General features: G+C 39.5%; 1 long non-coding RNA gene across 1 annotated transcript; it reads right to left on the reverse strand.

Moving 5' to 3' along the window:
* Positions 1–2,132: 2,132 nt before the first annotated feature.
* On the reverse strand, positions 2,133–5,254 carry LOC146712935 (uncharacterized). The gene is made up of 4 exons (XR_014917444.1): positions 4,484–5,254; positions 3,963–4,115; positions 3,514–3,601; positions 2,133–2,932 (listed from the first exon to the last, which is right to left on the reverse strand). It is a non-coding gene; the product is annotated as an uncharacterized LOC146712935 (long non-coding RNA).
* Between the last annotated feature and the right edge of the window lie 14,455 nt (positions 5,255–19,709).

Below are 19,709 nucleotides of genomic sequence, written 5' to 3' on the forward strand. Positions count from 1 at the left end.
ATCCAGCATCTGGAAGTGCTTCAGGAAGGTGAACGTGCGCAAAGCTACTGGTCCGGACGGGATTCCCGGCCGCGTCCTCAAGTCATGCGCGGCTCAGCTGGCTGGAGTGTTTACACACATCTTCAACCTTTCCCTCTCTCTGTCTGTAGTCCCAGCCTGCTTCAAAATGGCCACCATCGCCCCTGTACCCAAATCCTCCACCATCTCCTCATTGAATGACTGCCAACCTGTAGCCCTGACCCCCATCGTAAGCAAATGCTTCGAGAAGCTGGTCAGGGACTTCATCTGCTCTGCACTACCCGACTCACTGGACCCTCTACAGTTTGCATACCGCCACAACAGGTCCACTGATGATGCCATAGCCCTGACACTACACACTGCCCTGTCACACCTGGAGAAGAGAGACACGTATGTGAGAATGCTGTTTGTAGATTACAGCTCAGCATTCAATACCATCGTTCCCTCGAAGCTGGACAGGAAACTGCAGGATCTAGGACTGAGCAGCTCCCTCTGCAGCTGGATCCTTAACTTCCTGTCTGACAGACGCCAAGTGGTCAGACTGGGCAGCATCACCTCATCCCCCATCACACTGAACACTGGTGCTCCACAGGGGTGTGTACTGAGCCCTCTCCTGTACTCACTCTACACCTACGACTGCACAGCCACTAACAACTCCAACATCATTGTGAAGTTTGCAGACGACACTACAGTGGTGGGTCTTATCACCAACGGTGATGAGACGGCTTACAGGGAGGAGGTCAGCGCCCTGACCCACTGGTGTCAAGACAACCATCTCACCTTCAACGTCGCAAAGACAAAGGAGTTGATAGTGGACTTCCGGAGGTGCAGAGAAGTACACACCCCCATCACCATCAACGGCGCTGCTGTGGAGAGAGTGAGCAGCTGCCGCTTCCTTGGGGTACATCTGGCTGAGGATCTTACGTGGTCAGTACACATAAACAAAACAGTGAAGGCGGCGCAGCAGCGCCTCTTCTTTCTCAGGAGACTGAAAAGATTCGGCATGAGCCCCCGCATCCTCAGGTTCTGCTATCGCTGTGCCATTGAGAGCATCCTCATGGGATGCATCACCACCTGGTTTGGCAACAGCACCGCTTACAACCGTAAAGCTCTCCAGCGAGTAGTGCGGTGCTCTGAACGGATAATTGGAGGTGAGCTTCCCTCCCTCCAAGACATCTACAGGAAGCGGTGCCTGAGGAAAGCAGGGAGGATCATCAAGGACTCCAGTCACCCCAGCCATAAACTGTTCAGACTGCTTCCATCAGGAAGGAGGTTCTGCAGCATCCGGTCCCGTACCAGCAGACTGAGAGACAGCTTCTTCCACCAGGCCATCAGACTGCTGAACACTTCATAGACACCTCACCTCCACTACACTGAAAAAAATATGTTGTTGGATTTACTTAATTCAATGGTGGACATTTGTTGCACACAGATGTTTTGCTTTGGCAGCAACTTAAACAATTGAGTTAAATTAACACAATTTATTCATGTTCAATAAACCTGTGCAATTTGTGTTGATAAAATGTGACTTAAACATGTTTTGATGAAGTAATTTGAGCTCTTGAAATATTTTAATCCTTCACAATTTTCTCACTTTATCCCAACACCATTCAATAACTTTTACCCAATACTACTTGGTCACTTAAATACTACATGTTATCTTCAAATTACATTTTGCTATTATATTCTAGTATCAAATACACAATTTTCAAATGGAGGCCTTATAACAGATTATATTGTTCTCTTCCAAGATGGTTGCTGGCATCCACCAGTAACCTTTCAAAACAAAATGTCTAATTTCACTGCATTGACAGTAGGTAAAGAATTAAACTGACATTACTCCTCTACTGAATCTATATAAACCAACAGTTAAATAATGTCAGTTCTTCCGTGTTCTCTGGAATCAATCACAGCAAAGAAATTAGACTCTTTCTTTTGAAAAATGTTGGGAAAGAACAATACAAAACATTCTATTTAAGGCCTCTGACGTCAAGATTCAGTTAAACAACAATTATAACTAAACAATTTGAGGTAGTGTTAGTTTCCATTAACATTAAATTAGGTTACTGAATTGGCAAACACCTTCCTATTAACATTACCCATTTTACCCCAATAACTAAAGAATTTAGCACCTGCAGGTCAAAACCTTTATTCAAGAGATGCAAAAATAACATTGATACAGTGACTGTCAAAAATTACAGCACTGATCATACTGTGACATCTTGGTTCAAAACAGCAAGCTTAGAAATATTCAACGTTCCTTACTTCAACTGAATGAAACTGAAAATACCATTTCACACGGCCCATATGGGATATTTAGACTGCATAACTGTTCATGCTACATCTCTTCACTAGTAAAAGAAAGAAAAAATACAAAGAGAAATTTAAAAATGCTGCCAAACAGACAGAGAACTTGTACAGAGCAAAAGGAAAAACAAACAACAACAACAACAAAAAAACGGCTCGTCCTCATGGCAGTTGCAGTGTATATAAAAATGAACCCTGCGATCTGTTCCTGGAATTGAGCTTCAAAAATGCAGCAGAACAAGTGTGAGATTTAAATGTCTTCTCACCTAGAGCTGGTCACCTCACATGCATAACAGTGAGCTTCGTTGCAGGAGCAGTTTTGTCTTAGTTGTGAGCTTTTCTTGAGAGCTGAGTTGCTTCCAACTCCATTACCACCCTTTGAATCACCTCAAAAGTGTAGCAGAGTTGTGATGGGTAACTCATATTGAAGGAATAAAAAAGGTCCAAACAGCATGGCTACTGCAAAGGTCACGTTATCCAGATCTTGAAGAACTACTATACCCTCGATGATGATGCCAACGTCAGAAAAGTCATTGCCTGGTGCATCCTCTGAAGACAGATGTTCATTGTGGTTTTCTCAATCTGTGCAGTGGCCCTCAGTCAAGTCCTGGTTAAAAACAAAACATTTCTTTAAGATTCCTTTTTAAACTCATCTCTTTTGAATCTACCAGTTCTAATGTTAGAGTAATTTAAACCAATGCAAGCAACATAGTAAATAGCTATAGCCAAAGAGTGGCCTGCCATGCTGCCATTCATGGTCTAACAGAGTTTCTAAGAGAGGGTGAAAAACATAATTTCAAATGCTTTACATTAGTTTTTCTTAGAAAGACACAGGCCCATCAGAAATCCAGGTTTTGTCACTCAGAAGATGTTAGAATTTAGACTTTCAGCCCCACAATTTGGTTAGCTGTTGGTCTTTTTTTTTTTCAAACAAAAGCTAATGTAAATATTGGTGGGATTTTCCTTTGTTCACTAGAATGACAAATTTAAAGTTTTTTCACACTGATGTGACCCCTAATACAGGGGTGGGGCCTCAAGGGCCGGCGGCTGAGTTCACTACCAGGCCTCATGTGAACTTCAAATTATTAAAGAGGACTACTGGTCCTAACTGGTCCAATGAGGATCAAGTGGATAACTAAATGCATTTTTAAATGTTGCAAAGCCACAATCTACTCATAAAACACTCACCATGAACTCCTGCACCAAGATGTTGCAATTGTCTTTCACACAGATGCGGAGCACTTTGATGAGACTCCCTTTGAGCATTAATGTCATCCTAAAGTATTATAACAAAGAAAACAGAGATTTGTGAACTTTTCAGTAGCACAGAAGAAAATGATCCCAGACCAAAACTTAAACCAGTCAACATGCAACACCAGCATCTACAAAGCAATATCAAAAGTTCCTGTTTGACATCAACTTTATGGATATATAGTTTCCAGAACATTTATTTTTTTAAAAAGATCAATTTTTCTCAGTGGGCCAGTAAATGCATGACGAAAATTATGGCATCCTTTCGGTGGAATCAGTACTCACAGGTAATAGTTGACTGTTTCAATGGATGCAGCATAAAAATCTTTTACTGACCTAATGCAATACATATACACTTTGTAGTTAAAGAATTTTAAAGTTCTTACTGTCATCATGGCAGCTACATCCTTTAGCTTTGTGCCCTGTTCCCCCGATCACTTTGCAAACACTTTCAGCAGACTGTCAGAGAAAAACTCAGCTCCGTCAGAAACCTTGACTGTAAAGGCATGGTTGGGATGCACTGGAATGCTGCATTTCATCTGAAATGACATAAAATTATTTTGAAATAACAGCAGGCACTGTGCTTGGTTAATAATCAGTAATGTTTTGTTGAATAAAAACTGTGTTTCCAGATCTTATGGGATTAAAAAAATGTTTATTTCTGATTTGCAACCCAAGAACCCACAAGTTACAACCTCATTTTAGTTCAAGTGTGCATTAATGTGAGCCCAGTAATCACCTTTCTGACAATACATACAGGTATAAGTTAAACCTATGGCAGATTTTGGATTTCTCAGTTGTATTAATAGGGTGGTCTATTTGAGTATGCATGCACCTAATAATTATAAAAAACCTATTATAATTAAGTTACAGAAACCTTAAGCGAAAATAGAATATACTTTCTTACCATAACACCTTGAACCCACAATCCATCAGCTGACTCCTGGTGAAATGCAGAATAGATGTGGTCTCTCAATGTGCATCAACAAAAACAAAAACAAAAACAAAAGGACAGCAGGTGAGGGCAGGAGGGGTAGGGATGTAAGCTAGCATAATGCCGCTGATGATATTAGCTAAAGCTGTTCAATGTCCAAAATCTCACTAACACCACGGTGCAGTAAATACACAATGTAACTGAAGAGTCAGTTGACAAATCTATTCACACAGAAAACCAAATTATGTTATGAGTGCCTCGTAATTAGGTTTAATGTGATATTACGGCTCTTGTGCCAAAGACAAATTCAAATGAAAAAGCGCCAATTCTTTGATAACAGATAAAACAGCAAATAAGCTAACGGCTCTTTTTTAGCATGTTACATGGCGGCACTTTAGACGTTTAACTACATTTGGCTGAAATATGGTAAATATTAATTCAAAAAATCAAGACATACCAAAAAACGTAGAGTTGGCTGCTCGACTTGACTGAGATGGATGCATTTTTTAAACCACGATCCAAAGCCCGCGAGATGAAATCACGCGTGGTTTCACGAGATTTAACGTTGCTATCTTATTGACTTACTTCACCTGAACATGATATAAACAATTTAATACACCCTTTCTGCATATCATGTAGTTTTTACACTATATAGTTACATTTATCTTTAAAACATGAGGCAATTGTGTTAAATACATGCAAGATGCTTACATAAATCCAAGAGATGGCCAGTCCCTTTTTTTCAGTGTACTGGAACTTCAACAGTATGCACTACACACTGTACATTAATGCCACTGTTTTGCACAATATCCAACTACAAACCTCTGTATATTTTATATATTTAATTTTATTGCTTACTCTATTTAATTTGTAAAATATGTACACACACACACACACGTAGACATACATATTTAGTACACACATTCAGTAATATGCATACACTCTTATATTGTACATATATTTATTCATATAATTCTCAGATTTAGCCATCCTTATATTTGCTTGTTCTTATGTTATTGTATTTTTGCACACCTCTGTTGCTTGTGAAGCTCGCACACAAGAATTTCACTCACATGTACTGTACCAATGTACCTGCACATGTGATGTGACAATAAAAGTGATTTGATTTGATTTGAGTCTCAGTCCTCAGAGTCCTCTGCACAGTGCTCAGGGATTTCCTCCTCTTTCATGTTGTCTGCCTTTGTTTCGGCCCTGAGCCCTCAGAGGACGACACAAAGCTGTGACTGTTTATCTGCACGTCTCAAACACGCCTCCATTTGTCTGCAGGCTGAGTGATCTGACTGAGCTCAGCCTCCATTTTCTACAGGGAGACGCTCAGAGAGGCTTTCAGTTTCATTTCACAGGAACAGCTTTGCTTCTGTTTTACATGCAGGTGCTGCACAGAGCACATCCTGTTCAACCTGTTTGTGTGACTGACTGCAGCTCAGACTAAAGGCTGGATCAGCTGGTTCAACAGATCAGCAGTTTGTATCGTTTTCATCTGTGGATAAACCAAACAACCCTGTACACAGTGTGTTTAATACACTGAGTGTGTTATCTGTGAATAATTGTGATTAACATTGTAAAAGGGTTCAAAAAAGTTGATTCTGTTCATCTGGACGTTTTCAGTGGGAGAAACATTTCGTCACTCATCCAAGTGACTTCTTCAGTCTCAGCTGACTGCAGGTTTCTCCAACGTCTTGAACAATACATTTGATTGCAAATGTGCAATCCTATTTCTCCATATTATATATTATGTATTTATATAGGTGTATATATGGTGTATTTATGCTTATATCCTTACTCTCATTCCCCTCTGTTGTATCTGTAACATGCAATTTCTGTCGGTGCTGTGAAACTGGAAACTGAATTTCCCGGAGGAACCCACCCGAGGGATTAATAAAGTTTCATCTACTCTAATCTGCAATGACTGAAACTAGACCACTGAATGAACAATGTGAAGTCTGTAAGTCAGTTCCTTGATCATTAATATGTAAATTATACCATTCACAGAGGAACGGCTGCTATCACAGAATTATAAGACAGTGAAAGATGTAGCCTTAGGCCCCATATTTAAGGACCACCTCTGCCTCGAGGAGGGGGCTTAAGAAGAGGAACTTGGAGAAAATTTCACCTCTTTCTGATTATTTGTAACCATCTGACAGGTGAAGTATGATCATCGGAGGATTCATGGCTAAGCCACGAGGACGTCTTCACTTATGGCTGTCTGTGAGCTCCTGATGAACACATGAATGGAAACAACAGCATGAAAAATAACCTGAACATTTACATTTACAGGAAGCTGATGAAAACCTGATGTGTTCTCCCTTCAGTGACTTTTACCTTTATTTTAAAACTGTAATTTTCACTAATCCAGTCAAGTTTGGTCAAACATTGTTTGTCAGGTAGGAGACGAAGCAGTTTGAAAGATTTTCATAAAGCTGTAGATCTTTCAAAGTTTTTCTTTGGACATTGAGCTTTGTCCTTGTAAGTGACAGAGGAAGGCGTATGAATCTCTCAAGTATAAAAACACTCCTAACTCAAAGGATGAAACAGTGTTGTATCAACACTTAAAAGATAACTTGGAACAAAACCAAGTTTAAAGTGTATCTTTAGACACTTTGATGCTGGCAGCCTGTCACTAAAACAGTTCTTCTTTATTTGGTTGAATCCATGAAAAATGTCAAAGACAATAGTTTTCAGCTGAACACAAAAACAATCTTCATATAAACTCATGTCTAATTAATTATTATAACTATAAACCATCTAAGTTTGTTCAAAAAGCAGATACAGGTCCATAGTTTCATAATCTAATCTATTCACTGTTTTCTACATAAGAACCATTTTCAGACACAGACTTAAAGTCAAAGAGCAGCCATGCTTACCCACAGCATTCAGTTACAGAGGAAGATGTCTATTAGTGCTCAAAGGTACTTCAGAAATAGAGTTTTGTCGGTTATTGCAGGTTTTAGTTGTAACAAAAACAACGAAAATATCAACAGGTATACATGTAAATCTTTATTAACATTTACATACTGTTCATATTTCATTAATTCACTGAAAAAATTCACTCATAACTCTCTGCTTAAAAATAAATATTTTATACAGAGATGTGCAAAAACAGTGAATGTACAGTGGACACACATGAACAATACAAAAACGGGCTACTTAAACAAGGTTGCAGAGAGAACAGTGCAGGTTTGTAAGGCACAATCCCTTTTTCTTTGGTACAAAATCACAAGGAGTGGAGCAGTTCAGTGATGTAGGTGGAGGCTTCAACACCATCAGGCCATAAAAATAACCATGATTTGAACTGGGCCTGAAACAGTCAGTGCAGAAGCTCTAACAGTGTAGTGATGTATGGAGTTAAAGCTTTGGTCAGACCAGAAAATAGTGCATTAGTTCAGCTGTCCCCAACCCCCGGGCCATGGACCGGTGCAAGAGTCGTTTGGTACCGGGCTGTGAGATTTGAGGTGCAGGTGTTAAATTTATGGTTTTCAGGGTTTTTATCGTTATTTTTTTTATCATTTTTATAGTTAACTCTGTTTCCCTGAGTCCTTTCCCAAGTGTTAAGAATAAATCTTCCTTTTTTGGTACCGGTACTGGGTTTTTTTGTAGTATTTATCCAAGACACCTTAAAGGCCTGTCTGTGAAAATATTGTCGGACATAAACTGGTCCGTGGCACAAAAAAGTTTGGGGACCGCTGCTTTAGTTCATCACACTGACTGCTGATTAAACACTGTCCTCACTGCTGTAATGACTAATGCCACACCGAGGGTGGCTGTGCTTTCAAGTGCTAATGTAAAGTACTCATGTTTTTATAATTTGGTTAAAGACTATAAAGTTCTGTATGAACATTCATAGAGCACATTCACACATCCATCCATCTGAACAGATAAGAGTCAAACGTGTCCCAAAACAGCATCAGTGTAAAAAAATCTGTAAATATTTTAAATATTTTTATTTATGTGTATTATTGTTTTTGTATACAAAAGTATTTTGGAGTGATTTTGCTGCTTTCACAGATCAAAGCGAAAGTGAAATTTGACCTGAACAGTGTGTCGGGTTAAAGACAAGTTGAAAAGGTCTGAAAAATTCTCAGTTCAGGATCAGAAAGAGAAAAATACTTAAATCTGTAACAGTTTTTACAATCTGTTAATTTTAATGAGCTGGTTTTTCTAACTTAAAAAAACCTAACATTAGCTAAAAAGAAGATTTTTACACAAAATGTTTTTCTAGTGGGTGTACTTAAGAAGGAAAAAGTTACATGAAGGTAATAAATAAATTCATACCAGCATAAAACAGCCCTATATCTCTGTATGGTTCTTCAGCTGCACCATGGCACACAGAAAGGTGTATGTAATATGGCCCAAAAAAAATCATTGGACATTCTCTTCCCTCCCTGAAGGACTTGTACAGCACTCACTGTCTCAAGAGGGCACGAAGCATCCTACGGGATTGTACAAGCTGCTGCTGTCTGGTAGGAGATTCGGCCTGCTGAGGTCCTGGACAAACAGATTAAAGAACAGCATTTACAACAATAGCCCTAATCAATGCAAACAGCTGACTGGACTGGCTATCTCCCTGGACTTTTTTCGGGAGGCAATAATAATGTGCATGTGAACATTCATTCTTTAATTTATTATTTAGACGTTATAATCTAATATCCACAGACGTTCATCTACACTCAGATCATCACACAGCATTTGTGTTGTCACTTCATTCAGTGTGTGTAACAGCTGATCTCAGGTCTGTGTTGTTCATCTCTCACAGAACAAGTTCTTACAAACAGCTGAACCTGAAGCTCCAACACAAAAACACTCACTGACTCTGAGATCAGAAATTCATGTGTGTTTGTAACACAGTTTGACTTTGTGTCAGTAAATCTCATGAACAGCCTGAAGATGAATAAACTGTAGTTCAGAGTCACTGACAGCACAGACACACACTGTTGGTCTGAGTCTGAACATGATGATCATCAGTCGTCTGCTGGATGTTCAGGAGAGTTAGTTTTTGTCCCCAGATCGTCTGACTGATCGTCTGACTGATCGTCTGACTGATACGGATTCTCATCTTCATTCTCAGCATTCGCACTTGAATAGGACACCGGGGTTTCAATCTTTTTGTGAGGTTTATTTTTTCTCCAAAAAATCGAAACACCAATAACTATAACAAGAATTGTCACAACGATCAGTCCAATGATCAGTCCAACAGATCCTCCTGTCTGACCTGCAGGTGAGAAACAGGTGTGAGGTGTCAGCTGTCAGGCAGGTGATGAGTGAAGAACAGAACAGAATCCATTTCCTCTTCTAGTTCAGGAGATGGTTAAAAGATAATTTAAATTTTAAATATATAAATAATTAATCTTTTTTAATAATCTCTCTCAATAGAGAGAAACCTGTTACACTGGTGGTTTTTCTGTGCTTTCTATTATAAAAACAGGACAAACATGATCTGACCAAAACTGCAACCATTGACAACTCATTTAACTCAAATGACAGCTCCTTTAGGGTCAGAGGTCATGTTGGGTTCATCCAGCTGTTCTTTATAATTTGACCTGTTTGGCTGCAGATCTGTGAGAGCTCATTAAAACATGTCTGAGACTTTTGGAAGGTCAAATCCTCGAGTCTCGAGGCTGAAACATCTGAACCTGTGATACAGTCACACCAACCAAACTATACTTTGTAAACACACACAACTGTTACACAAAGCATCAAATGGTGCTTTGTATAACAGTTGTGTAATAAACTGCTTTTCTAATTTCAGAATTGCAGCTAAAAGATGCCTTTGTAACAACAGTTTCCAGATGTTTGTGTGCTCAGTGTGATCAATACTTTACATAATTACTTGAATTAAGTTCTGTAAATATTCATAACACAGCTGTTACACAAACTGTGGATTTTAGCTTTTATGGGATTGAGTGAGAATAGGTTTAAAATGCAAAGATCAGGTTTCAAGATGCTCTCAACCATGAAAAAAGGATTATTTTTAATAAGAAGAGGTGACAGCGTTTATTAGAGTTGGACCCCACCACAGCTCTGCAGTCAAAACCTGGCTGACTGCAGCCACTAACGGTGTGTTCACACCGAACGCGATGGACGCGAATAGAGCGTCAGGTTTACATGTAAAGTCAATGGAAAGGCGCGATGACGCGCGATTGCGGGTCCCGCGAAAATTCGGAAGCAGATTTGCGTCGCCAAAACGCCAAAACGCGTGAAACGCGCGTCAGTGTAGCGCGTCTGGCGCGTGAATAAAACCACGCGCGTGAGTTTTTGTGTTGCATTTTGTGCATACGCGCGTTTCGCGTCTACCGCTCGAGTTGGAAAAAGCTGAACTCCAGCGTCAAATCGCGCCGCGACAACCAATCAGGAGCCTGGTGACGTGGCTGTGACCTAGGTCAAAGGGGCAGATCCAGCCAAATCCCTTCATACTTCAATGGAGGGAAGGCTAATCAATGCGGTAGCAAACAACTCGGAGCTGTACGACACCAGCTGCTTTCTGTACCGAGACAGGAATAAAAAGGACCGAGCTTGGAGGATGATATGTGAAGAGATCGGGCAACCTGGTAAGTTCATTCATTTCTCTTTTGAAAGTTTTCACTGACCCGGGGAAGCCGCACAAAAGCTAGCAAGCCACCGCTATTTTCCCACTGACGTACAAATACCGTTCTGCTTTTATGCATGTTGTCATATAGGAATATATTTTATTGTTTATTAATAAACAGCACACAGTGGTCCCGCTCATCCGTCACTGCTTCGCTTTTTCGCTGATTTTTTTATTGCACCGTACAGCATTGCATTCTGCAGCCTGATTGACAAATCTGCTCCGTGTCGTGTCTCCTGCGCTTGCCAAATTTATCACGTTTGGTTTTGATAACCATCACGTTCAATAGAAAAAACAGCACAAAAACACCCATAACTGTGACCCTCATTCGGAAATAAACACCTGCACCGTGAGGGAAAAAGGCGCACGAAAGTGGCAGGCAGATGAAGACAAACCGCGGCATAATAATACTTTTACGTTTTGCAATCTACAAAGGTTTGCACTTTGAGAATCAATTGTGAGAACTGTGACCAATGTTCATGTGTGTGGGGAAAACAGTGTATAAAGTGCGTGACCAGGGGCTAGTTATTCTGAGAACCCCTGCAATAAATGAGGGACCACTGTCTACTCTACGATTATTATATCCAACCTGTTAACATTTAATACTGTATTGATAGAACGAACTGATTCTGCAGCAGAGCATCCCCAGTCCCTGAGCTCCTGCTGCTGCACCCACAGATATGTACAGCAAGCACTGATACCTTTTTAGTCGGTGGGATTGCCTTGTGATCACGTTTACTAAATATCTAAAACCAATCTGATTATATCCTGTTTTTGTTTTTTTCAATGTTGAAATTAAAATCTAGTAGCAGCCTTCTCATTTCTTTGTGTTTTGTGCTGTTTTACAGGCCCACAGAGGAGGACGGCTCCGAGGCAGATGAGGGACGGGTCCCAGGACGGTCCATCGGCGGTGGAGCTGGCCATCCTGGTATCCCTGAAGAGTTCACACCAGTCTCCAATGGAGCATTTCCTCCTCAGCCTTGTTCCTGCTCTGGAGAGCAGCTGGTCCTTTTTATTCCTGTCTCTCTGTAAATACTTATATTTTATATATTTATGTTTAATGTTTTTCTGTTTGAGACTTTTAATATTATTTCAAATAAATTTTTATAATGACTAATGTCTCAGTTCTACTACACAGCAAATGTTGGCACACAACTTGACACATGTAGAATTTATTTCATATTATACTAATGACAAAATATACTGATACAGTGGGATGCAGAAGTTTGGGCAACCTTGTTAATAGACATTATTTTCCTGTATAAATTGTTGGTTGTTACAATAAGAAATGTCAGTTAAATATCATACAGGAGACACACAGTGATATTTGAGAAGTGAAAAGAAGTTTACTGGATTTACAGAAAGTGTGCAATAATTGTTTAAACAAAATCGAGCAGGTGCATCAATTTGGGCACCACAAAAAAGAAATGAAATGAATATTTAGTGTATATCAATGTGTGTGTCTCCTATATGATATATGGGGTGCCTTTGTCTGGACGTGCTTCCCATCCAGAGCTGCACAGCACAGAGGAAAGTTCCAGCGCTCCTGGAATCCCTCTGTGATGGACCGCCAGTCTCCAGGTGAAGGCACAGCCATGAAATCGTCCACTAGACAGTCCCAGATGGCCGTCACTACCTGGGGGATGATCTGGCTCACCGTGGACACACCGACTCTGTAACTGAATGCTTGGTCGTGAAGGAGTCCCCGGTGACAAGGAACCTGGACAAAATTGTTCAAAATCAGTATTATGTGTACTGCAGTTACAAAATACATTATTCAAATTCCAAAATACTTTTGTGATGTCAGATTTAAATCACAAAACATGAATCTTACATAAAACCTTTTGTAATTATAAGGATAATTACAAAATGTATATTAGATAATATCTAAAACAGTTGTGTTTTGTTTTAACTTTAACATATCATAATTTGATTGGTAGCAACTTTCACAACTACAGTGAGCCAATCACTCACAATTCCTAAACATGTCAATCAGGTAGGAATGAAGTAAGACATTAATAGAAATAAAGAGTTGTGTGTTGACATGTAGCCCTTTCCTTGCTTAAATCATTAATATTTTTGAAAAATTAATCTGTGATAAGACAGCTTATCAAGATAGAACCATGCAACTAAAGATGAACCAAACTGTTCAGTTTTATCTAACTCTGTTTTAATAAAGGCTGTGACCCCTGCTATAGAGTCTGACAGCTGCAGGGATTATATACAAATATTCAACTATCCCAGAATTAAACCAGGTCTAAATAAAAAGGAGTGAGTATCACTACAAGGTTAACTCAGTGGTCCTAATGCTACAGTTTGATATCAGCAAACACCGAGCGCATACATTGATGTGACACCACAGCCATGCTATCATCGCAAACACTGATAACAGCATAAATCGAATTAAATCGGGACTTGATGAGACCTTCTGAGTATCACTAGAAATATTATAAAGAGTCTCCATACCACAGTTTTCTTTCAGTAAACACCGACAGCATTCACTGTTAGCATAGCACATCCATGTTAGCAGTGTATAACTGGATGGATTAGCATATTAGCACAGGTATCAATAAAGGACTACCGTATTAAATAGTTTTACTAACCTCAGGCAGACGGACAGGCGCTCTGCAGGTGGGATTGAGCGCCTGTAGTTGGTGTCTAGGCGGGCGATGCTGGGACCGACGAGGGAAAGCAGGTCCTCAAACTGGCCGACGGTGATAGCGCTGGAATCTGCCGTCATCCAGGTGCAGCTCCTGGAGCAAACTGCTCACGGGTCTGGAGGACCTGATGGACCCAGGTACGGCGAGGACGTCTTTTACGCCGCTGCTCTGCTCTCCACAGTAAATAGAGAAGGGAGACTCTCTCTTCAAGCGCTAGCTCGACAGCAGCCATCTTGCAAAGATGTCTGGCACAACTTCCTCCCACATTCCTCCCACATTTCCGGTTGACGCGCGTCAAAATATCATATTTTGACGCGCGATGGATTTTTCTTGGACACGCGTTGAGACGCGAATGTACACGCGTCAATTTAGGGGCGTTTGGGGCGTTTTATTCGCGTCCATCGCGTTCGGTGTGAACACACCGTAAGAGTGAATAATATTAAACTCAGACTAAATTATAGGGGTGGGGGAAAAAATCGATACTGTGTAGTATCGTGATATTTTGTTTGCTAATAATGTATCGATACAGGGACAGCAGAAATCGATATTTTGTTACAAAAAAGGTTTTTGTGCTCTGACTTCAGAGCATGTTGATCCTTTTTTCTGAGCAAGAATCCTTCAAACATTCCTTCACTGTCCAAATGTGTTTAACTTTTTTTTGGCAGCAATAAACATGACAGTTTACTTATTTTAATTTAAGACATGTTTTATTTTAATTAAGTTTAAAACTTTTTTATTTAATGTAAATTTTTATTTTGTTTTAATTTACTTTCAAATTCTTCAGTTTCTGAATGGGCTGCATAGTTTTCATAAATTGCATAGTTCAGAATAGCTATAATTGTGCCAGATGGTACAATTACAATTTACCCTTCATTCTAATTTGTGTTGTACAGTTATTTCATTTTTAACCTTAATTTTTTATATTTTATTCCATCCATCCATCCATTCGCTTCCGCTTATCCTTTTCAGGGTCGCGGGGGACGCTGGAGCCTATACCTGTCATAGGGCGAAAGGCGGGGTATATTTTATTCCTTCCTAGTTAAATTTACACTTTTTAATTTTTCATATTTATTTCCTATCTTATTCATAGCCTTTTCCTTTTTTTTTTCTTTAGGTCACGAGCAGTTGTCTAAGCATTTCACTGCATATCGTACTGTGTATGAATGTCCATCCATTCACTTCCGCTTATCCTTTTCAGGGTCGCGGGGGGCGCTGGAGCCTATCCCAGCTGTCATAGGGTGAGAGGCGGGGTACACCCTGGACAGGTCGCCAGTCTGTCGCAGGGCCAACACACAGGGACAGACAACCATTCGCACTCACATTCACTCGCACATTCACACCTAGTGGCAATTTGGATTATCCAATTAACCTATCCCCACAAGCTGCATGTCTTTGGACGGTGGGAGGAAGCCGGAGTACCCGGAGAGAACCCACGCAAACACGGGGAGAACATGCAAACTCCACACAGAAAGACCCCGGCCTGATGTAGGAATTGAACTCAGGACCTTCTTGCTGTGCGGCAACAGTGCTAACCACCATGCTGCTTTGTGTATGACTGTGTACGTGACAAATAAAAATTTGAATTTGAATTTGAAATTTGCATTCAGTTAAGTTGGACTAGACTGTAATACAAACTGTTCAGTTTGTCAACAATAAAACTGACTGAAATGAGAGAAAGACTGAGTGTGAGACTTTGATATTAGATAAAATGAATATTGATAAAGTTTACCTTTATGTACAGAATCTGAATATCGCAAAATATTTTAAAAAATTGCAATAATATCGTATTGTGCGTTAAGTATTATGATAATATCGTATCGTGGGATGTATGGTGATTCCCACCTCTACTAAATTATATATATTTTTTATATTTAAAACAAATTACTGATTCATTGTGAATGAGTTTGCTATTGTGATATTATTCTGTTATCATATGTTACCTTATATATGTAATCAAAGTAGTTGAATTATGATAACAGCTGTAGGTCAGATATTATCCTTTAGTTTAGATTGTGTGCTGTGTATGTAGTTTAGTCCTCATTATACTTTTGGGTTAAAAGAACATAATCATTTTCGTAGGTCATTAGATAAGTGTGCATCACTCTGTATCCTTGATCTGCTGTGAATGTCTTACACTGTTTTCTTGACATGCTTTACTGTTGAATCATAAAAAGAAGGTTGCAAGCGGAGACTTTGTGTCTAGGATAGGAGAGATAGACCACATTCCATGCCCCCACCTTACAGACAGAGAGGAGCAAGGAGCCGAGGTCATAACTTAGGCGCCGTAAGGGAGAAAGAATGTGAATGTTTAGGCTTTTACGACTAGGAGGGGGCCACTAGAGGCTATAAAAAGCTGAGTAACTCGTCACCATTTTGAGATTTTGCTGTGACCCTCTTCATGCATGTCTCCCCATCATGATGGTTCTAATGCTCTTAAGTGTTGAATTGTATGGAAATAAATGATTGTTGATTGAGCATTTATACACCGAGTACTGTCCTTCCTTCAGCCCAAAGATTCAAAGAATTGGGAATTTGCAACACTATCTAAATAAAGTTGCAGCTTTTCTGTCATTGTTTTGTTTACATGTGGCCATGTGAGGAATGATGTAAAAGGTTTGGTTGCACAAACAGTTTCAGTTTTGGTCAGTTTTTAAATGAAAGACATAAAATCCACCAGTACATACCATGTAATATAATGACAGCAATGTATCAAGATCAATACAAGCCAAGCAAAACTATTTAAGTTTACACACTCTCAGATAAAAATATAAAATATCACAAACATTTGGACAGATTAAAATCTTTAACCTGTTACCATCCAGCAGGTCACCAGTGAATCACTTACAGTTTTAGCCCCATGCTAAACAATCATATGTTCAGCAACTAGAAGATGTTATCTTTGAAATGAAATCAACTCTGCTCTGTATATTTATCTTCCTGTTAAATATGTCTGAATATTTTTATGATTGCCTTTGATTTGATCAGAATTCCAAACTGTGATGAAGTGGTTGAAGATGAGTAATAACTGTAATCTCTGAAATGTAAGTGTGTGTGTTGTTCAATGATTTGTGCACAACAACAACAATGGGACCTCTCTCATCCATCAGTCACCATGTGGACATTTTTCTGACACACTTTGAAGCTGGTGGACGTTTTGTGTCTGCACTAAGTACGTTTTCAGCAGCTATGGCACCGGCAGGATTCACTTTCACAGACTCACAACCACCAGCTCCACCCCTCCCCTCCCCCTCCAGCTGTAGGCTTTAACATTGAGTTTCCCCACACATGTTTACAGACGAGTTAGAGAGCAAGAGAAGAAGAGACGGATTCATAAATGTCTTTGTTTCTGCTCTAACCAAACAATGCTGCTCTACAACTCTAGACTACCAGCCACAAAGACAACAGCTGGAGAAACATCTGTCTACCTCTGACATCCACCAGCTCATCCATACAACAAACACACATCAACAACCAGGAAGCAGCTTCACCTCTGATCACACACACACTCAACTCTACTCACTCACCTGGAGGATCAACATGAAGGTAGATCAAGTTGAGCTTCCATGAGTGTGTATCTTTCATGAAGACACCACACTCGTATGTTCCAGTGTCATTAATCGTCACATCCTTCAGAATCAAAGACACGTCTCCATCCTTCATCTGTCTGTCCTGCAGATACACCCGGTTCTTAAAAGATGGATGCTGGTACTCTGGATCAATCTGACCATCCTGGGACAAAAGCACATATTTATCTCCCAAGTCAGCTCTGCTCCACTTTACAACTATGATCTTGTTGTTTGGAGCTCGACATGTCAGCCTGACGTCCTGTCCAGACTCAGCTGTGATGTTTTTCTGGTCTGAAAGAGGAAACAACACAGAGCAGAGAGGTTAAAGGTCAAAGTGCAATTATGATCCGATCTAGATCTTCAACTCCAACACTCTCCAACATGTGAATCTGAGTCCATCAGACTGGTGGTAGTTGTGATAGAGATAGTCACAACTACCAGATGGTAGATGTCAAAACAAGTGGAAAGTTAATTCAATGGACATTAAATCTGCCTTTTTGCAGGGAATGGACCTGTCGAGAGACATTTATATTCACCCCCCACCTGAAGCTGTGTTATACATATATATATGTATAATATAATAAAAATAAAAATATAATATATACATATATACATATAAAGACAATGTTCTATGGAAATCAAAAAAGTGTGTGTATGGACTCGATGCTTCACTTTATTGGTACAATAAAGTCAAAGACATTATGCTGAACACTGGTGGTAAAAATATCACAGGTTGATCCCACAGTGTTTTCTTGGCAAAATGAACAATCTGAGATTACAGGAGTGCTTGCATATCACGCTGATGATTTTCTTTAGGCTGGTTCAAGTTAATATGCAACTCATGTCATTCCTGTACTGAAATCTACCTTCCTTGTGGGCCATGAAGAACATGACAGCTTCTCTTAGGTTGATATGGACATTTGGAGAGTTAATGATGTAATAGAGGTGCATCAACAACTTTACATTGACAACCTACAACCGGTTCAGGGAGTTTTTAGGAGATCAGAGAGAGGGGAAACAAATTCTGTCGGGGATACCTAGTTTGGCACAACCCTTTTGCCCCAGCGTATAGTGGCCCCGTTAAGCAGACAAACTAAAACAATATAAATATAATTCTCAGATAAATGTAAATTTATTATTATTATTATTATTTTATTTAAACCTGCAGGATACTTTTTATTCATCTTAATCTGAGAGCTAAACAGTTTCTAATAGTTCAATCTCACCTGCAGAGACAAACACGAAGACTCCGACAAAAAGCAATGTCGAGCAGAGGGATGCAGTTACAGCAGACATGTCCGTGTCATGATGGTCCAACTCTGAGTTTGTTGGTATTTTCACTAAATAACAGAACTTGAATTTAAAATCCGATTGATTTAAAGGTTTAAATAAAGCTTAAAGTCTGACTTGGGGTCAGTGAATAGAACACCTCTAACTTTCTTCCGCCAGGGCCATTTGAAGCTGACGCTCCGGTGCGTGTGTCAAAAAAAAAAAAAAAAAAACCACACACGCTGCTTCAGAAGCGCTGTGTCGAGGCTTGATTCGTTCGGCCAGAGTCACGTGATCAGTGACGTCCGAAGATTCATTTAGGAAATTAACTACTTCGGTACCAGATTCAATGGTTTTTGGGGAAGTGAATCATTCGCTGGATTTGTGGAGTGTTTAACTACTGATCATTACACTGAAAAATACAGAGATGAGGTTCTGTCGTGTGTCCGACTATTTTGAGTTTATTTTGGTCAGTTGGGTGGGTTTGCTAGGTTTCTGTTCTTGTTGTTTACTTTTGTATTGTGTGTTTATTTTATCTGAAACCGTGAAAAACTTAAAATTTCTTAACAAAATAAAAATCTGCATTTTCATAACATAAATATCATCAAATAACTTTAGAAAAACTACCATTTGACTCTTTAAATGTAATATAATAATGAAAAAACATTATATTTAAAATAATATTTAAATGTTATTCTACAAAATGTACAGCAATTTAAAAAATTTAAATGTGTTTATTCTTTTTAGCTGATAGTCTGCGGGACCCAGGAAGACCGTATACCTGCATCTCTACAGTTTCTGTGCACTCCAGCGTCTTCTGTTCCATGTGAGGGAATTTTCTTTAAGGCAGGAGAAATTATCTCCACGAAAAGAAACAGACTGCCATCGATCAGTGGAAAAAATTCTCTTCTTAAATAAAAACACGAACAGGATAACCTTAAATGCATCATGTGTTTACTTACAAGTTCGTATCCATTCTCCTTTTCCAGTTCACAATCAATTCTACACTCAGGTCAAAAATGAATAAGAAAATTGGCCTAATATAATATTATGTAAAAACATACCTGTTCAGCTGTCCAGTGATTAATTGCATAAGGACA

Source organism: Copadichromis virginalis, linkage group LG3, assembly GCF_057382275.1.
Source record: "Copadichromis virginalis isolate Kocher_CV1m ecotype Utaka linkage group LG3, C_Virginalis_male_GT1.1, whole genome shotgun sequence".
Taxonomy (NCBI): Eukaryota; Metazoa; Chordata; class Actinopteri; order Cichliformes; family Cichlidae; genus Copadichromis; species Copadichromis virginalis.